This window comes from Callorhinus ursinus, unplaced genomic scaffold, assembly GCF_003265705.2.
Source record: "Callorhinus ursinus isolate GAN/ISIS: 27379988/994484 unplaced genomic scaffold, GSC_fseal_2.0 scaffold6, whole genome shotgun sequence".
NCBI classification, from domain to species: domain Eukaryota; kingdom Metazoa; phylum Chordata; class Mammalia; order Carnivora; family Otariidae; genus Callorhinus; species Callorhinus ursinus.
Genome location: NW_027397068.1, coordinates 77894381 through 77906162, shown reverse-complemented (window position 1 = coordinate 77906162; position 11782 = coordinate 77894381). Strand labels below are relative to the sequence as shown.

At 44.6% G+C, this 11782-nt stretch overlaps 1 long non-coding RNA gene and 1 pseudogene across 1 annotated transcript; both read right to left on the bottom strand.

Annotated features, from left to right (window-relative positions):
• Positions 1-1478: 1478 nt before the first annotated feature.
• LOC141372936 (uncharacterized) lies at positions 1479-7723 on the bottom strand. Its single transcript, XR_012378467.1, has 3 exons — positions 7506-7723; positions 4701-4773; positions 1479-2966 (listed from the first exon to the last, which is right to left on the bottom strand). It is a non-coding gene; the product is annotated as an uncharacterized lncRNA (long non-coding RNA).
• Positions 7724-9559: 1836 nt separating this feature from the next.
• Positions 9560-9973, bottom strand: LOC112819582 (large ribosomal subunit protein eL30 pseudogene; annotated as a pseudogene).
• Positions 9974-11782: the final 1809 nt, after the last annotated feature.

Below are 11782 nucleotides of genomic sequence, written 5' to 3'. Positions count from 1 at the left end.
TCAACAACCTTGGCTCTGGAGGAAACCACAGGAGCAAGGCACTGCAGTTTTTAAGCCCATTCCCCAGAGGAGGAAAACTGAGGGAGGACAGAGTGACTTGTTAAAGTCATGTAGCTTGTATGTGGCAGAGCTGGAACTGAACCCAGACAGGTGCCTCTGGATTCCAGCTCCTAAACACTACTTTTTTCCACCTTGCAGCCTTTCACATGGCCCTTGGGTACAAGCATCCATGTAAGCTCAGGCATGTCCCTTGCAGGCGGGATAGACATTCACCTGGACTTTATGGAGAAGTTTAATTGTCAACATAGTTGGTCGGTTATCTGATTCTTTTGTTGTGTTGCTTATAAAATATGGTCATTAGACACATTTTTTACACCCTTATTTTCTGTCAAGCTCTAAGCCCACAGCGGGTTGGAACCCAAGAATTAAAATGGTCACAGTGGCCATCTGAGGGCCAGCAAGCTGGGCTGTTTCCGTGTAGACCGTGGCGCTGTCACCCCAGTACAGACAGGGGAGTCATTTGTGGTCCTGGACGCCTGGCTGCGCATCAAGAACTATTCTGCTGTGGTTGAATCCAGAAAGGTTCTGGGCAGGGTCCGCCTGGGGCTACACCCACGTGCCCTTAAAGGCATGGGGGAGCCAAGACTCCAGTGGAAAGTGTGATGAGAGCTCCAGTGCCAACCAGGACCCCAGGAGCACCCTAGAGATGCGCCCCAGGCTGAAGGAGGGAGCCCCTGATGGACCTTTGGCAGGAAAGAATCTTAGTGTTTAATGTCATTAAAATGCATTCCACCTGAGATCCTTGGAACTTACAGGAACAGCCCTTAGGGGTCAGCAGAGCTGTTATCCCTGAGGGCAGCACCCTTCCCTCCCACCTGACCCCATGGGGTGGTCAGGGTTGACAAAGCAGGAAGCAGGGTGAGGCCAGCGCGCTCAGACCAGCTGTAGAGGCTGGACGATGGGCAGCACGTCCACCACCAAAGCGGGAGAGAGGCCACAACAGGTGGCCAGCTGCAGAAAACCAGTCAGCAGAGGCTGGAGAAGACCAGAGGCAGCAGGGCTGTGGGGCCGACGCGGGAGATGCTCAGGGCTTGGTACAACGTGGAGTGGGTTCAAGGCCCTGGGTGTGCAGCGTCACTGGACAGGTTCATGGCCTGGGCTGTCTCTTGTTCCTCGCCCTCTCCCCTCTCTGGTCTGGGTAAGAAGGCTCACCATTCTCTCAGTCAAGTGTGGGTTGGTAAGGTATTATACAATTATAATGATCCCCATGGAATTGTTGCAGGCAGGACACAGGAATCAACTGCAGGAAGAAATCCAAATTACGGACATTTATTTATTTATTTTTAAAGATTTATTTATTTATTTGAGAGAGAGAGAGAGTGTGTCGGGGGAAGGGGCAGAGGGAGAGGGAGAGAGAATTTCAAGCAGCCTTTCCACTGAGCACGGAGTCCCATGCGGGGCTCGATCTCACCACCCTGAGATTATAACCTGAGCCGAAATCAAGAGTCAGCCACTTAACCAACTGAGCCACCCAGGTGCCCCAAGTTATGGAAGTTTAATATATAACAAGCCTAGAAAAACAAACCAGTGGAGAAGAGATGTGCTTAAGCTTTACAGCCTCCCCCAGCTACAGGTGGGCGAACAGTGAACGGTACACTGTTTCTTACCAGAGCAATTTGTTCATCTCGGTGATGGAGGAGAAGTTAATTTTTGCCTCTTGGGCATAAATGATAAAATCAGAGACACAGCAGTTAGGTTTAACCCAGAAACACTGTAAAAACCTTTATATACAATGAAATAAAACTTCGTGTTATAAGACAATGAAATCCAAAAACAATAAATGTGGAAACATGATGAAAGTTTGCATCCAGAATGTATATGGATTGCTATTAATGAATACATAACGAATACTTTGCTAAACAAATACTCAACGAGTACTGACAGTTCCACACAACAACAGCCCTTATGTTTACGGATTAGATTAAGCTTTTCAGAGGGCATGTTTTACATCCTCTTTCCAGATGGCACAGGGTGGAGCCTGGACAAGAATCAGATAGGAGGGAACAGCAATAATGGATTTCTGCATAAAAACATTCAGCTCCACTAGTAAATTTAAATTATAGTCACTTGAGTTATTACTATTTTACTATCAAAGGAGCCAAACTAAAAATCCCTGACATGGGCTGGCACATAAACAATCAATGAAAATTTACTGAATGGAAATTAGCTGGATCAAGGTAGTTAATAAGATGTAATAATGTAACTTTAATAACTGTATAAAACTTGCATTACATAGAAAGGCACACACAACAGAATTACAAAATTAAAAGTACCGAAATCAGCGACACGTGCGTCAAGTACAGCTGTCCACGGTTACTGCGGGAGACCGCCCCACGCAGCAGCAGTCCTGCGAGCCTAGATGGGCTCCCCACGACATCCGACCTCGTTTCTTAGCTGTGTGTCTGTCTTCTCCCCCAAATAAAGAAATATCCACTTTGCAAGGTTCTAGTAAATTGACCAGAGCACAGACCAGGGTTTGACTGGTCAAAACATGTTCAATACATAGTTGCTGAGTTAAGTAATGAAAGTAGAACACCAGGGCTGGGAGTTGAGCTGTGGAAGTTTGGTGTCAGGAGCTCAGCCCAGGAAGGGGCAGAGGCACATTAGCCGCATAATCTCTAAAATGTGAAGGGTACAAAAACAGAGATATATACGTGATCTTTTAGTGGAAGTAAAGATGATCCCATAGTCAGCTGATGGAACCCCAGGTGCATGGCTCTCTGGGACTCTAGACTGATAAACAGTGGAGTTCACACAACATTGGAGGGAGAAGCACCGCATGCATCCTACAGCTCACTGAATTGGCTCCGAGGCTCACAGTAAGTGACCACAAATGGAGTGGTCGACAGAATGTATTCCTTCACAGCTCTGGAGTGCAGAAGTCTGAAATCAGAGTGTCAACCTCTCTAGAAGGCAATAGATGCAAAAATGAAGACATTATGGTCAAGAGAAGAAACCGAAGACATGACTGTACAACCTTAAATGATGCCTCACTGTGTGCCAGACTGCTCCAGGCACATCACAGACAGCGGCTTTTGCCATCAGAACAATCTTGGGAGGAAGCTATTTTCACTAAGTCCAGTTTCCACTGGAAAAACTGAGGGTTTGAGGGGTTAAGCAACTTGCCCAAAGCTGCGTGCTGATCTGAGCCCAAGTTAGATGGACTCCAAAACTCATGTCCTTTTCATATATCATGCTGCTTATTTTTTAAGTGTTTCAACTGAAAAGTAGGAGATTCTTTTCCCCCAGTTTTATTCCTCTATTTACTTGTACCAGTACATTTTTTAAAAGATTTATTTATTTCTTTTAGAGAGATGGAGAGAACACACGTGTGAGTAGGGGGTGGGGCAGAGGGAAAGAATCTCAAGCAGACTCCCTGAGCATGGAGCCCGATGCTGGGCTCGATCTAATGACCCTGAGATCATGACCTGAGCCAAAACCAAGAGTCAGACACTTAAATGGCTGAGTCACCCAGGCTCCCCTACCAGTACATTTTCTAAATAAGGATCTTTAAATATTTTTAAATTATCATAATTACGTTGAACACATGAGAGAGTGGAAATGCAAGCACTTTCCTTATTCCCTCACTAAATATTTTTGAGTGTCTTTTATTAAATATTATACAAATACAAAATAAGTAATTTTAATTTTTCTAGTTGTTAGCTACATTATTTCACTTTATTATTTCCATAAATATTTGCATCACAAAGAATACTGCAATCCATATTTATCTTGGATATAAATGAGCAGCAATTAATGTTTACTAAGCCTTTCAAGTATAATTTTCAAAAAGTTAAAAACATGGTTCTCGCACAAGTAAAAAATGAACATGTAGAAAAGATCAATGAGATGAAGAGCTGGTTCTTTGAAAAGAGAAACAAAATTGGCAAAAAATATAAATAAATTTATTTATTTGAGAGAGGACTCAAATAAGTAAAATTAGAAATGAAAGAGAAGTTACACTGAAACACAAAGGATCACAAGAGGCTACTATGAACAATTATACTCCAATAAATTGGTTAACCTAGAAGAAATGGATGAATTCCTGGAAACATACAAACTACTGAGACTGAATCATGATAAGACAGAAAATCTGAACACATTGATTACTAGTAAGAAGATCGAATCATTACTCAAAAACCTCCCAGGGGCACCTGGGTGGCTCAGTTGATAAGCGTCTGCCTTCGGCTCAGGTCATGATCCCAGGGTCCTGGGATCGAGCCCCCCATCGGGCTCCCTGCTCCGTGGGAAGCCTGCTTCTCCCTCTCCCACTCCCCCTGCTTGTGTTCCCTCTCTTGCTGTGTGTCTCTCTCTGTCAAATAAATAAATAAAATCTTAAAAACAAACAACAACAACAACAAAAACCTCCCAACAAAATCCAGGACCAGATGGCTTCACTGGTGATTTCTACCAAATTTTCAAAGAAGAATTAATACCAATCCTTCTCAAACTCTTCTGAAAACTAGAAAACTCTTCCGAACTAATTTTACCAGGCCAGCATTACCTTTTGATATCAACACCAGACAAGGAGGCCACAAGGAAAGAAACTTACACGCCAATATCTCTGATGAAAATATATGCAAAAATCCTCAATAAAGTATTAGCAAATTAATTTCAACAATACATTTGAAGGATCATACCCTGTAATCAAGTGGCATTTCTCCCAGGGATGCAAGGATGGTTCACCATCTGCACATCAATCAATGTGATACACTGCATTAACAAAGTAAAGGATAAAAATCACATGAGCATCTCAAAAGATGCAAAAACAGCATTTGACAAAAACTGAACATCCATTTATGATAAAAACTCTGAACAAGTGGGTATAGAAGGGACATTTCTCAATATAATAAAAGCTTTCTAGGACAAGCCACAGCCAAATCATACTCTATGAAGAGTTGAAGGCTTTTTCTCTAAGATCTGGAAGAAGACAAGGATGCCAACTCGTGCCATTTTTATTCAACACCATATTAGAAATCCTAGCCAGAGCAATGAGGCAAGAAGAAGAAATAAGAGGCATCCAAATTGGGAAGGAGGAAATAAAACTGTCACTATCTGGAGATGACATAATATTATATAGAGAAAACCTAAAAACGTCACCAAAAGACTCTTAGGACTAATAAAAGAATTCAGTAAAGTTGCAGGAGACAAAATCAATGCACAAAAATCTGTTGGATTCCTATACACTAATAATGAGTTCTCAGAGAAATTAAGAAAATAATCTCATTTCCAATTTCATCAAAAAGGATAAAATACTTAGTAATAAATTTAACTAAGGAGGTGAAAGACATGTATATTGAAAACTATGAGGCATTAATGAAAGAAACTGAAGAAGACACAAATAAATGGGAAGCTATTCCATGCTCATGGATTGGAAGAATATTGCTAAAACAGCCACATTACCCCAAGCAATCTACAGATTCAATGCAGTCTCTATCAAAATTCCAAAGACATTTTTTGCAGAAATAGAACAATCCTAAAATGTGTATGGAACTACAAAAGACCCCAAATAGCCAAAGCAATCTTGGATAACTTTTCATGGTCTAAGAGTATCTCTAAGACAATTTTATATTTATAGATTTCTGTTTTCATAGGGGAAATATTCCCCCAAAATATTGATTTGAAAGAAAGGGCCTAATTTGATGAATAAATCTGGTGTACCTGGTGTGTAGATATTACAATTCATGACTACTGAGGTTTACAATTGCCCACAGCAATTAGATTCTCATTGCCACTATGGTTCCTTGACTTGAAGCTGACTCTCAGTCAACTGTGAGCACTGGAAAAATAGTAAGGTGTAAAGTTAGGGGTCTTGGGGAGACCCCTGTGGGTCTGGTGCTGCACATTCTGGGAAATCAATGCAAGGGAGCTACAACTCAAGAAAAAGGTAAATCTTCTAGGACACTCAAGGTTTGCATAAGGAAAAATCTCCCTGGATGCCTCCCTTCTTCTGAGAGGTGTCACTCCCTCACAATAAAAGGGAAAGGAGAACAGTAAACACACTTTCTATACATCTAAAGAAAAAGAGAGAGAGCGCGAGCAGAAGGCTGCAAATCTTTTTCTGGGGTGGTGGTTATTCTATTTGTGACTAGGCTTATATAAACATAATTACTAACGGAAGTGGGTCAAGTTGAAATTTCTGGGAAGCTGGCTTGGGGTGGAGTGGGCTGAAACAGAAGTCAGTTGTTTTTATTTTAAACCCTTCTGAACAATACGATTTTAAAAAAACACGGACATATATTAACATGATATTTTTAAAAAATTATGAAGAAATTTAAAATTTTAGATTCAGAAGGGACTGAAGGTGCCATCTAATCCAACTCATTTTATGGAGAAGTTGTAGTGTCAGGATCAGAAATGTTGGTTCGAAACTAAAAATAATGAATAGAATATATACACACATATAGAACACATATATTCCATTCTGAATTCAAGTGTTCCTAGCTCAGTTAGAATCAATAGGATAGGGTGATACCATTATTAAAGCTTAATCAAGCTATTCTAACTTGATATTCAGGGCACAACACAAGAAATATAACAATGAGAATATATTTGAATTTTCACCAAGAAAGAAAGTCTCAGAGATGGCAAGGCACAAAGTAGAAGACAGGACCGCCTCAGTGGGGAGATGCCACGGTGCACTACAGTTCCTTTTGGGATTATTTAAGTGATTGACTTGTCTCCTTAAATTTCATCAGTGTTTACACTGTCATATGTTATCTATAAAGATATGTTATGATCAGATATATTCTCTTTTTGTCTGAAAGGAAACACTGCATATAAAGAAATCATAAAGAAACAATTTCCAAGTCTTGGGTAATCCTTAGCAATACTTGTTCGCCCAAGCATCTAAAATAGGCTTACTGAAATGAAATTGACCCTAAACCACTTTCCCACTCACTTTCTCAAATGTTTAAGTGTAAACAAGTTTAAAAGGCACGATTCGGTTGGAAGTGCCTTTGCACAGCACCCTTAAGTTCCTAAGCCCATCTCTGTGCGTGGTCTGGTACCTGTGGATTTGCCGGGCCCGGAGTGGACGCGGCCGCGCTTCACCAGGTTGGCCGGGCGGGCCTCTGGCTGTCGCTGCCGCCGGGGCCTAGACCGAGGGGGTGGCCGCGGGCCGGGCGTCCGCGGAGGATGTTCGGGGTCCGCGCGCGCGAACCGCACCACCTGCCCCTGGGTATTTGTGAAATCCCGATCCAGCCAACCGGAGAAAGAACTGTCGCTCCAAAAATTAAAGCCAGCTATAAGTATCTTAAATAGTTCAGACACCAAGTCACAGCGAGGTCATGAACCCTTGCTTGACAAACCACCGCTACTTGAAAACAAATTTCTTAATAGTTTAAAATTTAAGGGAGCACAAAGGAACATTTGGTTATGCATTGGAGTTGATTTTTACGAGAAACTGTTTCACAGGACTCCTCGGGAAGTGGCTTCGTACTCACATCTTCGTGTTCACACGCGGCTAGTTAAGGGAAGACGTGAGAATGTGCGAAATCACAGAATCCCAATTTTCTCTTTTTACCCCTGGAGTCTTCTTATTGGGATGCCAGTAATTGCGGCTTCTAATGGCACAACTGGAAAGGGGGACAGAAGAGCACAGCAGGTTTACGGCCTGCCAGCGGGGCTCCGGGCGGGTCGGGGGCCCGCGGCGTTTCCTCGGCGGGTCCCCGCTGCGCGCTCATTAGCGCCCACTCTCCTTAATGGCTTCCTGTGGCTGGATGTTTACTTGTCATTTGTTGTCGCCTTTGTCTCCCCGCTACTGAACCACAGGCTGACCGCAACTTTTTTTCCCTGCCCTGCAGCTTGCTCCTGGGGTGAACAGGAGCCCCCGCGACCCCCCACCCCGCGCGCCCCGCCAGGCGCCCCGCGTGCACCCCGCGCTCCGCGAACACCCTCACCTCACCGCCCCCCCATGCACCCCACGCGGCGCCACCCCGCGCACAGCCGTCCCCCTGCACCGCCCCCCCAGGCACCCCAAGCACCTCACACAAGCCCGCCTCACGGCCCCCTGCATGCACGCCGCTCAGCGCCGCCCCGCGCACAGCCGCCCCCCCTGCACCGCTCCTCTAGGCACCCCATGCAGCGCCAGCCCTGCAGCGCTCCCCCGCCTGCACCAATCCCCTCCGCGCCCTGCCCCGCCCCGCCCCGCATCCAGCACCACAAGTACCCGCCTTTCACCGCACCCCTGCGTGCACCCCACGCGGCGCCACCTTGCGCAGCGCTACTGCTCCGGCACCACCCGCAGCGCCCCACGCCGCGCATCGCGCCCGGACTTGCACCCATTACACGCGCGTGCGCCCTGCTCACTCCCCGAGTGCCCCCCGCGCGCACGTACCCCGCGCTCTGGTGCTTCCCCAGTAGGACTTAGGGCGAGCTGGGAGCGGGCTGAGAAACCCTGGACAGGCGTTCCCGCTGCCGCAGCGTTCTGTGTGTCCCCTCTCAAACATGCTTCATCATCATAACGACCCAGGAATTGGGGGGCCCGGACCCCGCAGCCCCTCTGCCCTGGGTAGGTGGGAGCAATGCCAGGCCCTGTCAGCCCCTCAGGGACATGTGAAACGCGGAAAGCTGGACAGGAGGGGACACCCCCAACATCATGTCCCCCCAAACCCCTACACTTCCTGAGGGTCTGCTTTCCGTACCCTCGCAGGCACCCGTGAGGACTGGCACGACAGACGTCCCTTTCATTTCAGCGCCATTCTGTTCTGAGCACAGCCCAAGGCACAGCCGTGGTGGATGCAAGTTCTTCCTGCCCAGGGAGGGAGGGACCCTAGCTGGGGGGCCACCGCAGCTGCCACCGAGAATGACCTCACATAGTGAGGAATTGCTTTGGAAATTGGACAAAAATTATTGTCTGATTTGTGCTGACGTCAGTTACATTTGCATCATCATAAAAAAAAAAAAAACCCAGTCTTTTTAGAGCCCTGTGCTTCCTGATTTTATTCTCCTTGAACTGAACACGGGAAATTCCACCCCCGAGTTAAAAATCCCTGGGTTAATTAGTTTTTCTGGGCGGTCGTCCTTCTTTTAAAGAAGCTGCTCCATATATCTAGTTATACTTACTAAAGCAGGCCTTATCAGTGTGACATGTCCTCCCAGTCTCTAAGAGATGAAATGATATTTAGAAGAGGTGAGAATCCTGGTGCCATCATTTATTACCATAGCAGCATATTTCTAAGTGACAATTGGTTTATAGTGTCTGGTAATTCTAAAGCCTCCCTGTCAAAGGGAGATAAAATTAGAAGTTGAATTGTAAAAGACAGTTATCTTCATCTACTTCCTCTCACCGTCCCCAAGGCTACTCTTTCCCTTCTTTCTCCTTTTTGTCCCTAATGCTCTCCTATGTTCCACCAGCATCTTCCGAAGAAGTGCCCTTCCATTAACTCCCAGCTGCTACTATTGAGGGTGGAAAGAGGAGAAAGAAAAAAAAAGTCCAGTTTACTTCCCTTCAAATTGTTCCCTTTAATTTTGTTTTGTTTTGTTTTTAAAACAAGCTGTGGCCAGTTTTATTAAAGAAAAAGTGTGCGTGATTTACTTTTCACCAGTCTGTTCTGGCATGCTTCGAATGACATCAGAATCACCTGGATCAATGACAGCCAGTGTGCATACTCTGTAGTATTTCCCACACGCTGTGCCCAACTCAATATTGTTGCCACTGTAGTGATGGACACCAGTTTTGGCCAACATGGCATAGTATTTCTCTTTCAGGTTTCCTCAAGGCTGGGCAGTTGCTGGCGAGGAGGACCAGTTTCGCTCTGCCATGTCTGATCATTTTCAGAGTCGGCTTGTACCCCAGCACGTACTTTCCCCTTTTCATAACAAGCTGGAGCCTGGAGTTGATCGACTCCAGCAACTTTTTCGTCTTCTTTGCGGCCACCATCTTCCTGCCTTAGATGCGGGACGGCCCCAACCCAAACCAGCTGCCCCCCTTTAAGTTTTAAATACAGATGAACACCTGGAATTTAAGGACAGAGACTTTCAAAGGTATTACTCTTTTGGGGTCAATTACTGTTGAAAATAACACTTTCCTTATTAGATACCTGTAAGGTATCCACATATTAATACTCTCGATGCTTAGAAGTGGGATTTTAAATTCCTAATTATCTGCTGACTTATAATAATTTGTCACTAAAATATCATTGAAATACAATTATTGTTCTCTCTGAAAATAAGATTACAGAGTTGCCAAGGGAGTTGGCCAAATGTGGACCCTTGAAGAACATGAGCCCCTTTGAAGAGTTTTGGAAGCTGATTCAGGAGGAAGCTTGTGGAACAGAAATCCAACAAAAGCTCCAGAATATAAAATTTAAAAGTTCGTATTTTTCCTATTTGTTTCTTCTGGATTTTGATAAGTGTTTTCACTTTTTAACAGTTAGTTCTGGGAAGTAGTGATATAATCTGCCTTCGTTACAGGTGGGGTGTTTTTACCAGACTTTCAAAGTGTCTTTTTGAAACTATGTGGATTTCAATATAATTTTTTAAATAAATAGGCACTGTGAAATTGTGCTTATATGGTTGATATTTCCTTTAGTGAACTAACGTCCGTGACAGCAATCATCAAGATCCAAATCTCAGAGTGAGAAAAAACTGCACACTTTTTCCCTCAGTACCTGGGCTGCCTCTCTCACCAGAGTGAAGAAATTCATTTCAATAAATGTTGGGCATTTCCTCCTTGCTAAGTACTGTGCACAAAGACATGCGATAAATAGCTGAGGGATGAAAATCTGGTGTTCCCAAAAAGTGTTTGAGGTTTGAGAACATGAGATTTTAAAGTAGGGCTGCAAGAAATTTTGTAAGTTAAATTTACTTTGTCGAGTCCTATAACACCACTCGTATCCCACAGTGGGTTTCATCCCAACGGTATCATGGACGCTCATGGAAGCATAGCTGTTAAGCATGTAGGAGATGCCAGTGGTGGGAAAGTGAATGAAACTCTAGCCAACACCACTGGGTGGCTTGTGACGCTTTCAGATGAATGGGTTGGGTCGAGTAGCCCATGGAAGAGCTTCATAGGGTTGGTCGACGGATGCTACCTTCTCTGAGGTCTGTAGTGCTTCAGGGTGAGCGAAGTGCTCTCAGATTCTTGCGTAAGCATTCATTAGATGTTCCTAGTGCCAGGCACCCGTGTAGGCCATGCTGGACAGTGAACGTGACCGGCTGATAGTCACACCCTTTCCTTTGGGCAAAATGCTAAGGCAAAGTATGTTTAGGTGAGCATCATCTTTTATTAGCTATGCATTCACATTAATATCTTGCATGAATATTCTAGACTCTCTTCCCCAACCTATGTTCTGGGTTTTATAGACAATGTCATCTTTCACATTACCCCAAATATTGTTATGTGCTGTTTCCATAAAAATGTCTAAAGACGTTTTGCTCAAACTTGCTGATTTCTTCCATAATTTGGGCACTTAATCCATTTAACACACAAAGTTGACTTCCAGAGAAGATTTAAACATTCTTAGTAAATTAACTTTTTTTTTTTTTAGAACAGAAAAATTCAAGGGCAAATCGTGGTGAAGTGTGTCGGAGCAAAAGGGCCTGTCGCTTTTTCATGAGCATGCAGAGCTCCCAAAGGGCGAAGGGCGGGGTGGTGTGGGAGGCCTGCTGAGAAAGCTCCTCCACCTGGGAATTCAGGGTGAGGGGCCAGCGCTCCCCAGTGTAAGGAAGCAAGGAGGGACAAAGGAGGGACAGTTTGGATTTGGTCATTGCGGAATGA